This window comes from Ornithorhynchus anatinus, chromosome 9, assembly GCF_004115215.2.
Source record: "Ornithorhynchus anatinus isolate Pmale09 chromosome 9, mOrnAna1.pri.v4, whole genome shotgun sequence".
NCBI classification, from domain to species: Eukaryota; Metazoa; Chordata; class Mammalia; order Monotremata; family Ornithorhynchidae; genus Ornithorhynchus; species Ornithorhynchus anatinus.
In genome coordinates, this window is record NC_041736.1 from 38,418,089 (window position 1) to 38,434,410 (window position 16,322).

Sequence of the window (16,322 nt, forward strand, 5' to 3'; positions counted from 1 at the left end):
CAATAGGTTAGTCACGCCTTTTCCATCTTGAAGATTTCAAATAACCGCTCGTAACTTAAATATTCCAGCAGCAGTTACATTTTTTTTTCACTCGGGAAAAATACATCTGATTGCAACTGCGGAAAAAAAAATGAACTCAAAATGCCAGTAAAACCGATATTTTTTTTTTTAAACAAACAAGCTTCAAATAGTTAAGCTTCTACACATCAAGTGGGAGAACGTAGTAGCGTGATCTAGTGGAGACAGCGCGGGCCCGGAAGTCAGAAGACTTGTGTTCTAATCCCAGCTCCTGCTGTGTGATCCTGGGCGAGTTACTTAAATTCTCAATTCCCTCATCTGCAAATTGAGGTTTTAACATCTGTTCTCCCTCCTACTTCCTCTGTGAGCCCCCGTGAGACCTGATAATCCTACATGGACCTCAACACTTAGTATGGAGTTTAGCACACAGTAGGTGCTTAACAAATACCACTATTATTAGTGATTAAAGTACAGTTGTCTTCAGCCACTGGTAACCTAAGAAATAACACTGGTCCTTCCTTCCCAGTACTCACTCTATCACGGCCAAGACAATGCTCGGAGCAGCATTCATTCAATCGCATTTATTGAGCACTTACTGTGTGCAGAGTGCTGTACTGAGGGCTTGGAAAGTACAATTCAGCAACAAAGATAGACAATTAATGGGCTCACAGTCTAGAAGGGGGGGGAGGGGGGGAGAGAGACATCAAAACAAGTAAACTGGCATCAATAGCATCAATATAAATAAATAGAATTAGAGATATATATACATACATCAGAACAAGTAAAACGGGCATTAATATAAATAAATAAAATTATAGATATGTACCTATACCTACAACTGATGCGGCGTGGGGAGGGGGGTAGAGCAAAGGGAGAGAGTTGGGGTAAGGTGTATGTGGGGGGGAAGCTGAGAAAAAGGGGGGCTTCGCCCGGATAGGGCAGGGGCCTGGGAGTCAGAAGACCTGGCTTTTAATCCCAGCTCCGCCTTTCGTCCGCTGTGTTATTTCAGGAAAGACATTTCATTTCTCTGGGCCTCAGTTCCTCATCTGTAAAACGGGGATTAAGACCCTGTCTGCCTGATTAGTTTGTATCTACCCTAATGCTCAGTACAGTGACTGGCACACAGTAAGCGCTTAAAAAATACCAAAAAAACAAAAGAAAACTGAGCTACCTGCCTATCTTGATGCTCTCCTCTCACGGTTAGGGATGGAATTCATTCATTCGATAGTATTTACTGAGCGCTTACTATGTGCAGAGTACTGTATGAAGCGCTTGGAATGTACAATTGGGCAACAGATAGAGACGATCCCCGCCCAGTGACGGGCTTACGGTCTAACTGGACTATCTAACGTGCCTAATTTTAACATCTAGCCTTCCCTCTAGCAAACCACTCTGGACTGTTGTCCATCAAAGTATCAGAACCCCTCTCGGTCCCCCGACCCATATGGCCTGCACAACGCCCTCGGGGTTGTGAATTTCATATATGATCCACTTTAAGGAAACAGTTGCCTTTAGTTCGTTATCAAGCTTGAGTTGGCAGGTGTAAGCTCTCCGAGGGCGGGGCTTCCGTCTACTAACTCTGCTGTAATGAACTCTCCCAACAGCTAAGCACAGTGCTCTGCACAGAGTAAGCGCACGTAGCGTTGCTTGTTGAGGAAGGGTGTTTTAGGTAAGATTATTTTCGCTACAGCTTTGCCCCTGCGAGAAACTCAGTGCCCCGGGGGGAGAAGCTAATTTACCAATCGCCACCTGGGGCCGTCTACTAAGTCAATCGGAGAGCGGAAATAGCAACCTACAGAGCGCAACACAAATCGTATACCTAGTGGCGATACTACTAACGGTGCCCTTTAGCCAAAACTAGAGTCACGCGAGATACGCATATCTTTAAAAGGGCTAAACTAATGGGCAAAGTTCAACAGCCAACGGGTTCACACTAAACGTGAGCCACGGTTTTATTAGTGATGGAAAATGACAAACTGCATCATCAGCGAAATATTAAAGGGTCTGTCTGCCAAACGATCTGGGGATGAATTTATTTCCAGAAATGACTAGCACAAGAATTTCACAAATGCTTTGTCAAAACTACTAATCACACAGCTCGATGCAATTATTGCCGAGGAATATTATACTGAGCTCAAACTCATGCGGAATGCTAAACTCGCAGAACATCTTCCTGACTCTCCGGTCGTTCCCCAACCGAAAAGCTCTGTTTGGAGAAATGCTCCAAAGTGTCATAAAAGAACTTTCCTTTGATTTCTGGAAAGCCTACAAGTAAGAGGTTAAGGCTAGATGACTCTAAAGGAACCCACCCCAAAATACAGTGGAAGGTTAACAGCCAAAAAAAAATAACAAACAAAAACACACCACGCTTCATTTGTCGAGTTTATAGCTCTTGAAGGAAGAAACTGAGTCGCTATCTAATAATCATGGCATTTATTAAATGTTTACTATGCATCGAGCACTGTCCCGGGGGCTGAGGTAGATATAAGTCAATCAGAACGGATACATTCCCCGTCCAAGGAGATTCACAGTCTAAAGTAGGAGGGAGTACAGGTAATGAATCCCCTTTTTATCGTTGAGGCAAAGGAGGCACAGAGACTCACAGTGATTTGTCCAAGGTCACACAGTAGGCAAGCGGGGGATCTGGGATTAGAACCCAGGTCCTCTGAGTCCTAGGGACTTGCCCTTTCCATTAGGCCAAGCTGCTTCCCCATCTCTATTTACTCATTGTATTATAATTCTCCGTGAGAAAGGTTGGACAAAGAAAACAGAGTAACCTTTGTTCAACATCCTCTGCCTCCAAGTCGGGCACAAAAAGACACCCTCGGAAAAAAATAAAAACACTTCTTTAATGCTGAATTGAAGACATCTTGTCAGGTATCCAAAATGGTTATATACAACCTAGTCTCTGGGGGAAATGCAGCTTCAGTAACAGGAAAAATAGAGTATTTTCTCTGGATGCAACAGCAAATTCCAAAAAAAAATAAAAATCCCATTCAGCATAGATCTGAATATACCCTACAAATGATATAAAACATCACTTCCTAGTTGTTTTATAAATCTGATCAACTGTTTAGCCCTAAGTTTGAAAACGACTGGCTACGTGTTTCTCCATGAACTTAAACGTATCGAATATCCTCACGCCTAGTCTTTGTTGTTATAAAAATGTTTCAAAGGGGTCAATGTCAAAGGCATATATAGAACAGCTAACACCCAGGTGTTAACAAGATAAGTGACTATGTTTTAAAGTGTATACGGAAGGCCTAGAATGAATGCTTGACAAATTATTTTACTAACCAGCTGAAAGTCGGACTGTCAAATTTATTTTTACTCTCTATATTCTTCCGGACATGAAATTTCAAAGCCAATTTAAGACCCTTGAACTTCTAAAAGAGTCATGAAGCCGGGGGATTAGCAGGCTCTGATCAGCTCTCAGGATCTTTGGTTAAAGCCTATAAATAACGCGGCACCACATGCCTTGGAAGTACAGAGTAAGCTGACGACTCTGAGGAATTTTGAGGGTGGGACCTAGGACGCGGGAGAAACATTCGGGAGGAAAAAACTGGATGACAGAAAATAACTGATCAACTGATGGCATTTACTGAGCACCCAGAGTGTGAATCAAGGTACCAGGCACTTGAGAAGAAAGCGGATATTCTCGGCCCTCAAGGGGTCTACCGATATCGTGGCAGAAACGGATGAAAATCACGTCAGATAGCGAGAGGGGGAGAAAAAAAGGGGATAGATGAATAATAATGTCGGTATTGGTTCAGCGCTTACTATGTGCAGAGCACTGTTCTAAGCGCTGGGGTAGATACGGGGTCATCGGGTGGTCCCACGTGAGGCTCCCAGTCTTCATCCCCGTTCTACAGATGAGGTAACGGAGGCCCAGAGAAGTGAAGCGACTCGCCCACGGTCACCCAGCTGACAGGTGGCAGAGCCGGGACTCGAACCCATGACCTCTGACTCCCAGGCCCGGGCTCTTTCTGGGATGAAATAGTTGACTGTAAAAAGAAAACCACTTCTAGGAGTAGAGAGGCCCCGAGTATTGGAATAAAATACATCCACTCATATTTACTGAGCGCTCGTTGCGTGCCCAGCACTATACTAAATGCTTGGGAGAGGACAATATAACTCTTTATTGCTGAACTGTATGTTCCGAGCGCTCGCTACGGTGCTCTGCACACGGTAAGGCGCTCAATAAATGCGACTGAACGAATGATCAGTTGGTAGATCCGTTCCCTGCCCAGGACGAGCTCTCGGTCCGGAGGGGGAGACCGGCATTGATATAAATAAATCACGAATATGTTCGCAGATGCCACGGGGCTGAGGGAGGGGTGAGAAAAAGGAGCAAATAAGGGGTAAGGGTGGGTTGAGGGAAGGCCTCGTGGAAAAGGTGGGATTTTAGGAGCCCTCTGAAAACCGAGAGACCTGTCATCTTGCCGACCTCCCTGCTTCGGTCCCTACTTCACTCTGCCGGCCAGATCCTTTTATTACAAAACCGTTCGGTCCGTGTTTCCCCACTCCTCAAAGACCTCCAGTGGTCAAAAAGCAACCCCTTTAAAGCACTCAATCACCTTGCCCCCTCCTACCTTACCTCCCTGATTTTCTACCAACACCCAGCCCTCACGCCTCGCTCCTCCGATGCCAACCTATTTACCGCACCTCGATTCGATCTATTTGGCCGCTGACCCCTTGCCCGCGTCCTGGCTCTGGCCTGGAACATCCTCCCTCTCCATATCTGACCGACTCTCCCCACTTTCACAGCCTCACTAAAAAGTACATCTCTTCCAAGAGGCCTTCCCCGAATAACCTCTCATCTCCTCTTCTCCCACTCCCTCCTGCGCTGCCCTTGCAGTTGGATTCGCAACCTTTATTCACCCCGTTCCTCAGCCTCCGGCACTTAAGAACATGGGAGTGATATAATTGCGTTAACGTCCGTCTTCCCCTCTAGACTGCACGCTCGGCGTGGGCAGGGAACGTCTACCGACCCCGTCGCGTTCTAGCATCGGAACTCTAACTTGGGAATTTGGAGCCAACTGATGGAAGACGTGACCATACCGAGAACAGAGTCTAGAAGCGAGCGACCACTTGGACCGCTGGAAAACCCCAGCTCGGACGGCCACAGCCCCTGCCGCTGGCCGAGGTTTTCATCCTTCCCACAAGCCCGGGTAACCGGCGGTACCGCTTCCACGGCGCCGTCGAGCCAACGCGGGCCGAAGCCGGCCCTTTCAGGGTGAATTCAATTGGAGGCTTTTAACCGTCTTCACTGGCGTTTTTTTCCCAAACGAAAAATAATTCATTTTCTTCCATTGATTCAAGACAAACTTTTGGCCCTAAAAAGCAGATCCAAAAAGTGTTTTTTACTCTGAAAAAATTAAAACGTTGCCATCGCTAACAGGAAACGACTTCTGTTTGCTAAGGCGTACACAATTCCATGTATTTCTCCCCTCTTTCTGAATCATCGGGCCCAGACACCGTTATCCATCACAAAACAGAAACACAATTCTGAACCAAACAGACAAAAAACACACAAAAACCCCCCACGCTGGATGCCTGGTTGGCTTGGTACTTTTTCAGTTAACGATAGCAAACATTCCCAGGACTCAGGCAAAACACAAGTAAATAATTCATTTCTCTCAAACGAGCACGATGTGACTATAGCAACCTTCCAAAATCATCATGACAACAATGGAAAACCACATAAATTCAGGAGTAACACAAAGCGCCCAGGTACGTGAGGAAAAAGAAAAAAAGAAACGGAGCTTCGGAAGTACTTTTGAACAGAACAGGCTAAATCGGTACCCGGAAAAAAGAAAGAATAAATGTCATAAGGAACAGCGTGGAGCGGTGTGGCCTAGTGGAAAGGGCACAGGCTGGGAGTCAGAGAGCCTGGGTTCTAATCCCGCCTCTGCCACTTACCTGCTGTGTGACCTTGGGCAAGTCACGAATCTCTGGGACTCAGTTTCCTCATCTTCAAAACGGGGGTTAAGACTGTGAGCCCCATGCGGGACTGCGTCCAACCTGATTAGCTTGTGTCTATCCCATCACTTGGTACAGTGTCTGGCACAGAGTAAGCGCTTAATGCAAGAGGTGCACAAAAAGTAGCTGCTCATTCCTTCGCTACCGTTCCCAAACACTATTCGACGGCTACTCGGAACAGAATAAAAGTCCACAACTAGAGAAGCAGCGTGGCCCCTAGCGTATAGAAACAAGACCCGGGAGTCAGAATTCAGCTCTCCCACCCGTCTGCTTTACGTCTGTGGGAATATCGCTTCGCTTCTCCGGACCTCAGTGACCTTATCTGTAAAATGGGGCTGTGAGCCCCACAGGGGACCTCAACAGTCTGTAACCACCCCGGCACTCAGAACGGTGCCAGGCACAGAGGAAGCGCTGAGCAAATAACCATTTAAAAAAACCAAACCCCCCCAAAAAAAAAAACCACACCTAATTCATCCCATTCGTATCGTTTGAGGCTTTGGGCCTCTGAACTTAAGTAGTTTTTACCTAGAGGAAATTTTCCACTGAAGTTGATGTAAAACAAAGGAATATTATTTCTGCTTCACGATAAAAACCATCTCTTCTGGGTTTGGGGTATCTCAAAACCCAGTGCCGTTCTTTCACATTCATCTACAGAGCAGAATACGGCCACTCTCAACCGTTCGTTGAGGTCTCGAGAAATGCGGTCCTTCCTCTCATCCCCATTTTGCTGATTTGCCTCCTCATTTTATCCTTAATGATGGCTAATCTTCTGGAGCTGAAGAGGATTGGCCAACTGTTGCAGATCCTCATTTCATTCCACCCAATTTCTCCCTACACTGCAGGCAGGGAATACGTCTGTTACGCTGTGGTATTTACCCTCCCAAGCGCTCAGTTCAGTGTGCCTCACGCAGTAAGCGCTCAATAAATATCACTGACTACGGTGCTCTCCCCGTCCGTCAGTCTCCAAGTCCCAGCTAAAATACAGCCCTCTCCCCAGCCTAACCCCACGCTGAATCCATTTCCAACCAGTCTCTTCCTTGGAAAATTTATGTGCGGATCCATAATTCATATCAATACCTATCTCCCCCCTCTAGACCGCAAGCTCACGGTAGGCAGGGAACACGTCTAGCGACCCTTCATCAGTCGCATTTATTGAACGATCCGTGCGCGCAAAGCAAGGGCAGCAGAATGGCGTAGTGGATAGAGCCCGGCTCTGGGAGTCAGAAGGTCACGGGTTCTAAGCCTGGATCCACCACTCCGCCGTGTGACCTCGGGTAAGTCACTTAATAATAATAATAATAATAATAATAATGTTGGTATTTGTTAAGCGCTTACTATGTGCAGAGCACTGTTCTAAGCGCTGGGATAGACACAGGGGAATCAGGTTGTCCCACGTGGGGCTCACAGTCTTAATCCCCATTTTACAGATGAGGGAACTGAGGCACAGAGAAGTGAAGTGACTTGCCCACAGTCACACAGCTGACAAGTGGCAGAGCTGGGATTCGAACTCATGAGCCCTGACTCCAAAGCCCGTGCTCTTTCCACTGCGCCACGCACTTCACTGGGTCTCAGTTACATCATCCGGAAAACGGGGATGGAGACCGCGAGACCTACGTAGGACTGTGGCCGACCCCGTCTGCCTGTATCCGCCCCGGCGCTTAGTACAGTGCGGGGTACCCAGTGAGCGCTTAGCAAATGCCATTATCATCGTGGGTTCCAAGTGCTCGGGAGAGTACAACATAACAGAGTCGGTGGCCGTATTCTCCGGCCACGACGAGTTTAGAGTCTAGAGGGGGAGACGGACATTAATAGAAATAAATAAATTACGGGTGCGTACGTAAGCGCGGCGGGGCTGACGGAGGGGTGAACGGAGGGACCAAATCCAAGCGTAAGGGCGACGGAGAAGAGAGTGGGAGAAGAGGAAAGGAGGGTTTAGTCAGGGAAGGCCTCTTGGAGGGGATGTGCCTTCGACAGGACTCTGAAGAACAGGTCTCTCCGATAACAATGTTGGCATTTAAGCGCTTACTATGTGCCAAGCACTGTTCTAAGCGCTGGGGTAGATACAAGGTAATCACGTTGTCCCAAGTAGGACCCGTGGTCTTTCGTCCTCATTTCACGGATGAGGTAACTGACAAGTGAGGTGACTCGCCCCAGGTCACACGACCGACAAGCGGCGGAGCCGGGATTAGAACCCAGGACCTCTGACTCCCAGGCCCGGGCTCCTGCCGCCGAGCCGCGCCGCGACGTGATGGGAGGAGGGAGGGCGTTCCAGGCCAGCGGCTGGACGCGGGCGAGGAATCGGCGGCGAGATAGACAAGACTGGGACACAGCGATATCTCCGTTACAGCGCACTCTCCCAAGTGCTTGGCACGGCGTACCTCGGTGCCGGGCTCTCCCGATTCGGGAAAATCTGGAATCCCCGCCGCGAAATGCCGAGGCGGTGGCCAGGATGCCACGGCTAACTAACGTCCACCGCTAATAACGATCGCGGCCAACTGGGTCTACCCTGGAAGAGGCTGCGGGTTCCAATCCCGGCTCCGCCCCCGATCAGCTGGGTGACTTTGCGCAAGTCACCGGACTGCTCTGGGCCTCCGTTACCTCCTCCGGAAAATGAGGATTAAAGACCGGGAGTCCCACGCGGGACAACCCGACCCCAGCGCCTAGAACGGTGCTCGGCGCATACGAAGCGCTTAACCAATATCATCATCATCATCATCATCATCATCAATGTCACTTTTCTAAGTGCCTCGGTATTCCGAGGCAGGAGCGGACTAACGGCGGGAGGCTCGACACAGCTATTTTTTGGTCTGCTTTGGACCGAGAAGGAAACAAAATTCCATGTTCCCCCCCCCCACCTCGTGGGTCTCTTCTTTCTTCCTTGTATGGGGGGGGGAAGGGGTCTGCTAATTCTGTTAAATCAGACTGCGCCAAGCTCTTAGTAAAGCGCTCCGCACATAGTCAGCGCTCAATAACCGCTAATGTTGGTATTTGCTAAGCGCCTACCACGTGCAGAGCACCGTCCCAAGCGCTGGGGGACATTCAGGGTCACCAGGTCGTCCCACGGGAGGCTCACGGTCTTAATCCCCTTTTGACGGATGAGGTAACTGAGGCCCGGAGAAGCGAAGCGACCCGCCCACGGTCACACAGCTGACGAGGGGCAGAGCCGGGATTCGAACCCATGACCCCCGACTCCCAAGCCCGGGCTCTTTCCCCCGAGCCACGCTGCTTCCGCTCCATCGACTCCCTTCCTTCGGGCTCCCGTTTCCTTTCTTTTACAGTCCTCCAGGATCTTCCGCAACGCTTTCGATGAGGAAAACCTCCGTCTAAATCGCATTTTCTTGTCTCCAAGCGCGGAACGAAGCTTCTCAGAATCGTTGACTTCCAAGTCCAAGCCTAAGACGCAAATAAGCGCTCGGGGGCTGAGGGTAGGGCGGAGAAGCAGCGCGGCTCAGGGGAAAGAGCCCGGGCTTGGGGGTCCGAGGTCACGGGTTCGAATCCCGGCTCCGCCGCCTGTCAGCTGTGGGACCGTGGGCGGGTCGCTCCGCTTCTCTGGGCCTCAGTGACCTCATCTGGAAAATGGGGACGAGGACTGTGAGCCTCACGTGGGACGGTGCGACGACCCTGCATCTACCCCGGCGCTTAGAACGGTGCTCGGCCCACCGTGAGCGCTTATCAAACACCAACGTTATTATCATCATTATTATTATTATAACCGCTTGAAAGGGGAGAGATCCGAGTGCGTAGGTGACAAAGAAAGGAGGGGGGAAATAGGGGCTTGGGAGAGAAGGCCTCCTGAAGGAGACGGGATTTTAGTAAGGCTTTGAAGGTGAGGAAGGGGGTCGGTCGAGTACGGAAGGGGAGTCCCGAGATCGAGGGGTGGGAGGCGAGATCGAGTCACGCCGCGTAGGCCGGCGATTCGGAAGGGCCGAGCGCGTGTCCTCCGCTAGCTTTCCAGGGCGACCAGCCCGGAATCCACGTCGCCCCCGGTCCCACAGAAAAGGCTAAAGCTACCCTCCGTGGCCTTCGGGTAAGTTATTACATTCGGAAGGGCTCCGGGACGCCGTTAATCCTTTAACTGTCTAACCTCTCCCTCTTCGGCAGGCCCGTCGTAATCCGCAAAATCGCGCCAACAACCGTGGCGCGGTGTGCCCTAATTAGAAATAACTGGAACCAAATCTGCGCGTTATCAAATAATCATGTCCAGGTGAATCTTTTTAAAGCACCGGGCATTACAAAACGCCCTGCCTGTTTTTGTTCTGGCTAACAGTTTATTTTCTCCCGCCAACAGGATATTAGAAACCGAGTCACGGCTATTATATTTAGTAACTAGGTTTTTCAGTTGCCCAATCCCTTAACCTTTCGTTTCTCCCCTCGACAAACCGAGTGAGCTCAAATCAGCTGGGCCAAAGAGCGCCCTTCACGAAAGAGGGCTTTTGATGTCGGCAGCCGTTGAGCGCTTACCACGCGCAGAGCACCGTTCCAAGCGCCGGGGGAGATACGGGCTCATCGGGTCGTCCCAAGTGAGGCTGGCGGTTAATCCCCGTTTTCCAGAGGAGGCAACTGAGGCCCAGGGGAGCGAAGCGACTCGCCCACGGTCACCCAGCTGACAGGCGGCAGAGCCGGGAGTCGAACCCGTCACCTCGGACTCCCGAGCCCGGGCTCTCTCCACTGAGCCAGGCTGCTTCCCCGCCTCTACCGACTCTGGTGTAGCGTAATAATGATAACGTTGGCATCCGTTAGGCGCCTACTCTGCGCCGAGCACCGTTCTAAGCGCTGGGGTAGACGCAGGGGAATCGGGTCGTCCCCCGTGGGGCTCCCGGTCTTCCTCCCCATTTTACAGATGAGGGAACTGAGGCACAGAGAAGTGAAGCGACTCGCCCACGGTCACACAGCGGACAAGCCTCTCAAGCGTTTGGTACAGTGCCCCGAACGCCGTAAGCGCTCAATAAACGCAATTGGGGGGGGGGGGGGGGGGGGGGACCCGAGGCAATCTTCCTTTACCCAATCGTGTGTCGATCAAGCGCTTACTGCGTGCGGGGCGCCGTGCCGAGCTCCTGGAAAGTACAATTCCGCGACCGGGAGAGGGAATCCCCGGCGGGCTTACGGTCTAGGAATCCGCACGGATCCCCAGATCTTCTTCCCTACTGCCAGTGAAGCCCAAGCGATTTGTCTAGAGTCGGGGGAGAGTTTACGTTTTGAGAAAAGGGAGGCGGATCGGGCGGAGGAGATGCAGTGCAGTAGCTCGCCTGACCCAAGGGGAACCCGGCCCGCGCTCGGGATAATTTTGGGCTCCGCCGTTCCATCCCGAACGTCACGATAAGGATTTTGGGATTTTGTGGGAATACCAACTCCCCGTTGAATGAAGAGGGAGGATTCCGTATAAATTAATAATAATGTTGGTATCGGTTAAGCGCTTACTCTGTGCCGAGCGCCGTTCTAAGCGCTGGGGGAGACGCGGGGGGAATCGGGCCGTCCCGCGCGGGGCGCACGCTCTTCATCCCCCTTTTCCAGGTGAGGGAACCGAGGCCCGGAGGAGTGAAGCGACTCGCCCACGGTCACCCAGCCGACGAGCGGCGGGGCTGGCATTCGAACTCACGGCCCCCGACTCCAAAGCCCGGGCTCTTCCCCCCGAGCCACGCTAATTACCTCGGCGGCACCGAATGAGGGCCGGTGAATACCGAGACCCCAGAGCCTCCATCGCTGATTCACTCTTTCTTGCTCTTTTCATGGCACGGGGCAATGCGGAGTGAGGTCAGATTCACAGTAATAATAACGTTGGTATTTGTTAAGCGCTTACTACGCGCAGGGCACCGCTCTAGGCGCCGGGGCGGGCACGGGACACTCAGGTCGTCGTCCCACGTGAGGCTCCCAGTTCATCCCCATTTTACAGATGAGGGAACTGAGGCACGGAGAAGCGCGGCGACCCGCCCACGGTCACACGGCTGACAGGCGGCAGAGTCGGGATTCGAACCGGCGCGGCTCGGTGGAAAGGGCACGGGCCGGGGGGTCGGAAATCATGGGTTCGAACCCCGGCTCCGCCGCCCGTCAGCCGCGTTCGACTCTGGGCAAGTCACTTCGCTTCTCTGCGCCTCAGTTCCCTCATCTGCAAAATGGGGATTCAGACCGTGAGCCCCACGGGGGACCACCTGATCACCTCGTACCCTCCCCAGCGCTCGGAACAGCGCCCGGCACACAGCAAGCGCTTAACGGATACCAAGGTCACCGTCGTTACGAACTCTGACTCCCAAGCCCGGGCCCCCGCCGCCGAGCCGCGCCGCATCTCCAGCAGGGTGTTTTAGCAACGCCGGGGTTTATCTCGAGACGCGCGGCGGCAACACAGCCGCAAATTCCCTCTTGAGGCGTTCCCATCGATTATTCGTTTCCGGAGTCGGGTAGAAAAGAAGATTTCTCTTAATTATCGATTTACGTATCGCGTTAAAAATCAGTCACCAGAACCCCTTAAGGCGATTTTAAATAGCGGCCAGAATGATGGAAACCAAAGACGGGAGGGGGCAGAGATCCCATCGCCTGACGATTTTCAACAGGTTCCGAGCAGCAGATACGCCAGAGGAGCGGCGTGGCTCGGGGGGAAGAGCCCGGGCTTTGGAGTCGGGGGCCGTGAGTTCGAATGCCAGCCCCGCCGCTCGTCGGCTGGGTGACCGTGGGCGAGTCGCTTCACTCCTCCGGGCCTCGGTTCCCTCACCTGGAAAAGGGGGATGAAGAGCGTGCGCCCCGCGCGGGACGGCCCGATTCCCCCCGCGTCTCCCCCCAGCGCTTAGAACGGCGCCCGGCACACAGTAAGCGCCTAACGGATACCAACGGGATCACGATGATCACTTCTCACCGGGGCAGACTGAAGTCACCACCCCACAGAAATCTCCGGTGGAGGCCGACGAGACCAATCGCCGCTGTTATTTACACAACTGATGCCCAGAACAGTCCCTAAATATACGTGACTGGGTTGTCCGAACGCACGGTATAGAATTGCGGCACGCGGGAATCACTTCATCGAGCTACAGAGCTGCAGAGATCTCGTCGGGTGCCAAGCTGCATCTGAAAACCGACGACTCACGCGGACCGCCGGAACGTGAGAAAATGAAAACGGGGACCGGCCGAGTCCGATCAACCGCTTGGCGACTGGCAGTCGGGCAGCGACGGGATCCGGTGGAAGGAGGGGGAGGCCGGTGCAGGTCCTAATCGTTTGACTTCGCTGGATCCCGGTTCCCTCATTCATTCGACGGTATCTACACCGGACTTAAGCGCCTGGGACGGACGAATCGGCCGCAGATGGAGACGGTCCCCGCCCTTGGACGGGTTCACGGTCTGATCGGGGGAAGCGGCGCGGCTCGGTGGCGGGGGCCCGGGCCTGGGGGTCAGAGGTCACGGGCCCGACTCCCGGCTCCGCCGCTCGGCGGCCGCGCGACCGGTCGCCTCATCAGGGGACACGGTCCCTCCCGTCTTCTGCCTCCGGCCACCGGCCGCCTCTCCGACCGGCTTCTCCGGGCCCCGCGGACCCGTCCCGTCGTCCCGCGGGGGCCGACCCGGTTTCCGCGGGGGCCCGGGGAAGGCCCCGGGTGACGGTCCGCCGTCTCCCCTCGTCCGCGGAGCCGGCGTACGCTCGCTCCATCAGTCCATCGATCGTGCCTATTGGGAGTTCACTCCGTCGTTACCGGCTCCCGTAACAACGTCGGCATCGGTCGAGCGCTCACCGGGCGCCGGGGCGGCCGCGGGGTCGTCGGGTCGTCCCACGTCAGGCTCCCAGTCTTCATCCCCGTGGGACGGATGAGGTCGCTGAGGCACGGGGAAGCGAAGCGACTCGCCCGCGGCCACCCGGCCGACGGCCGGTCTCTCGTCCTCTCCCCGGCGCTCGGATCGGCGTCTTGCACGGAGGGAACGTAATAATAATAATAATACTAATAATACCGTGCGATCGGTACAACTGCCGACGTTCTCCCGGCCTCTCCCCGGCGCTCGGCTCGGCGTTTTGCACAGAGTGGACATAATAACGATGACGATGATCGTGATACCGCGCGATCGACACGACTACTGGCGATGATTCTCCCGTCCTCTCCCCGGCGCTCAGGCTCGGCGTTTTGCGCAGAGTAAACGCAGTGACGATGATAACGACGATAATAATAATAGTACCGTGCGCTCGGTACAACTGCCGACACTCTCCCGTCCTCTCCCCGGCGCTCGGCTCGATGTATTGCGCAGAGTAAACATAATGACGATGATAATGATAATGATACCGTGCGATCGATACAGCTACCGACGATGATTCTCCCGGCCTCTCCCCGGCGCCCGGCTCGGCGTTTTGCACAGAGTGGACATAATAACGACGATAATGATAATAATGCCGTGCGATCGATACGACTCCTGATGATTCTCCCGGCGCTCGGCTCGGCGTTTGGCAGAGTAAACATGATAATGATGATAATAACGATAATAATAATGATACCGTGCGATCGATACGACTACTGATATTCTCCCGTCCTCTCCCCGGCGCTCGGCTCGGCGTTTTGCACAGAGTAAACATAATAACGATAATAATAATAATAATACCGTGCGATCGATACGACTACTGATGATTCTCCCGTCCTCTCCCCGGCGCTCGGCTCGGCGTTTTGCACAGAGTAAACATAATAACGATAATAATAATAATAATACCGTGCGATCGATACGACTACTGATATTCTCCCGTCCTCTCCCCGGCGCTCGGCTCGGCGTTTTGCACAGAGTAAACATGATAACGATGATAATGATAATAATAATAATACCGTGCGATCGATACAACTCCTGATGATTCTCCCGTCCTCTCCCCGGCGCTCGGCTCGGCGTTTTGCACAGAGTAAACATGATAATGATGATAATGATAATAATACCGTGCGATCGATACAACTCCTGATGATTCTCCCGTCCTCTCCCCGGCGCTCGGCTCAGCGTTTTGCACAGAGTCAACATAATAACGATAATAATGATAATAATAATAATACCGTGCGATCGATACAACTCCTGATGATTCTCCCGTCCTCTCCCCGGCGCTCGGCTCGGCGTTTTGCACAGAGTCAACGTAATAACGATAATAATGATAATAATAATAATACCGTGCGATCGATACAACTCCTGATGATTCTCCCGTCCTCTCCCCGGCGCTCGGCTCAGCGTTTTGCAGAGTAAACGTAATAATGATAATATTAATAATAATAATAATAATACCGTGCGATCGATACAACTCCTGATGATTCTCCCGTCCTCTCCCCGGCGCTCGGCTCAGCGTTTTGCAGAGTAAACGTAATAATGATAATATTAATAATAATAATAATAATACCGTGCGATCGATACAACTCCTGATGATTCTCCCGTCCTCTCCCCGGCGCTCGGCTCAGCGTTTTGCACAGAGTCAACGTAATAACGATAATAATGATAATAATAATAATACCGTGCGATCGATACAACTCCTGATGATTCTCCCGTCCTCTCCCCGGCGCTCGGCTCAGCGTTTTGCAGAGTAAACGTAATAATGATAATATTAATAATAATAATAATAATACCGTGCGATCGATACAACTCCTGATGATTCTCCCGTCCTCTCCCCGGCGCTCGGCTCAGCGTTTTGCAGAGTAAACGTAATAATGATAATAATAATAATAATAATGATAATAATAATACCGTGCGATCGATACAACTCCTGATGATTCTCCCGTCCTCTCCCCGGCGCTCGGCTCGGCGTTTTGCACAGAGTCAACATGATAACGATAATAATGATAATAATAATAATACCGTGCGATCGATACAACTACCGCTGATTCTCCCGCCCTCTCCCCAGCGCTTAGAGCAGGGCTTTGCAGGCGGCAGGGGCTCTCACTCAGGCCCGGCGGGTCCTGCCCGAAGCGCTCAGCACAGGGTTCCGCACCCGGGCCCCGCCCCTCCCCCCATAGGACCGATGGAGCGGGGGACGGGGGGGGGGGGTCGGAGGTCAGAGGTCAGGGGGCGCGGGGGGGGGGGTCGGGGGGGAGCGGGGGGCGCCCCTCTTACCCGCAGGCGTCCCCGCCGTCGCCTTAGAAATGCGTGCCGCGCTCCTCCGCTCTCATTGGCTGCTCGCCGCGGTGACGTCACGGCCCCGCCCCCTCGGGGGGAGACCAAGGACGGGAGGCCACGCCCCCGCCGGCGGGACCGGCCAACGGCGGCGCTGTTTTCCGCGCCCCTGGCCACGCCCCCTTCTCCCCGCCAATGGAGGCGCCGCTTTCCCTCTCCTCTGGCCGCGCCCCCTTCTCCCCGCCAATGGTGACGCCCCTTTCCCCCAATTCTGGCCACGCCCCCTT

General features: G+C 52.8%; 1 protein-coding gene across 1 annotated transcript in view; it reads right to left on the reverse strand.

The window, feature by feature from the left end:
• LCLAT1 (lysocardiolipin acyltransferase 1) overlaps positions 1-16,093 on the reverse strand; it is a 201,084-nt gene extending 184,991 nt beyond the window's left edge. The window contains exon 1 of the mRNA XM_029072100.1: positions 16,036-16,093. The gene's annotated coding sequence lies outside the window, so the exon portion shown is untranslated. The remainder of the gene's footprint in view (positions 1-16,035) is intronic.
• Positions 16,094-16,322: the final 229 nt, after the last annotated feature.